The sequence below is a fragment of the Atta colombica genome, unplaced genomic scaffold (genome assembly GCF_001594045.1).
Source record: "Atta colombica isolate Treedump-2 unplaced genomic scaffold, Acol1.0 scaffold112, whole genome shotgun sequence".
NCBI lineage: Eukaryota > Metazoa > Arthropoda > Insecta > Hymenoptera > Formicidae > Atta > Atta colombica.
Genome location: NW_017259198.1, coordinates 318783 through 319956, shown reverse-complemented (window position 1 = coordinate 319956; position 1174 = coordinate 318783).

Here is a 1174-nt window from a genome sequence, read left to right as displayed (position 1 = left end):
ATACAATAATATTTACATATATACATATTTTTTCAATGTTTCACTTTATCTATATAAAAAATTAAATAAACATTAGTATAGCTTTTTTTTGTTTGTAATAAAATTGATGTTTAGATAGTTTTAGTTTACAGATAATAAGTAATAAAGTTCTTTTTCTTAAATTATCGCATTGTTCCTCATTTAAATAAAACTTCAACTAACATATACGTTGGTCATATCACAAATTAGCAATCCATAGATAGCACATTATTTGGATCTTTTTAAGGGATTATTTTAATTGATATTTCACTATGTAAAGAAACTATAAAATTTAATGAAGAATAACTAAGTATTAAAATATCTGAATTAAAACGATTTTTGTTTTTCTTATCTTTTCTCAGGTCAGCTTCTCGTAAAAATAGATTCAATAGATTTAGTTAGACAAATAGTGCTAAATTAAGGGTTAACAATGATAAACTCAATAAAATCAGTTTTATGTATTTATTTTTAATAAAAATAAAATAAATCAAAATATAGAGCAACAAAATATTTGCTTTTGTATGTATCAGATAAGAATTTAATTTATCATAAACAGAAAAGCTATAGCTTAATGATTTAACACGTTAAGTGCCGAGCCTCTTTTATTTCACTTTCCATTTATGCCAAATGCCATCCATTAATACCATCTATTAATTTTTAATAAAATATTATATTCTCTACTTACTTTAATTAAATTCCTCAAGAATTGAATTTAAATGAAATGTTTATCCTCGGTACGCAAGGATGGGCACGGTGGCATAACTTAAACAAAAAATTGAGCGTTGGTTCGTAAAGGCCGGCGTGGTGTAAACGAAAAGTCTAGTGTCAGTCCATAGGGACCGGCGTGGCATTTAATGTGTTAAACAGATGTGATATAATATTAATATCATATAAAGCGCATGAATATGTCGATACAATATTAATACAGTATCAGTTATCTCATCAAATTAATTAAATAGCTTTTTTTTTGTAGATATAAGGTTTTTTCAGATTAGATAATTATCTCATAATACTTTAAGGTAAAATTGAGAAGCAATATATTATTTGTATTTGTAAATTTGTTGTTATTGTTGCTTCTTTTCAATTTTTTTTCTGTCAATAACGTAACGATATTGTCATTATTTCTTTACAGTAACGAATTGAATTAAACTGTGTT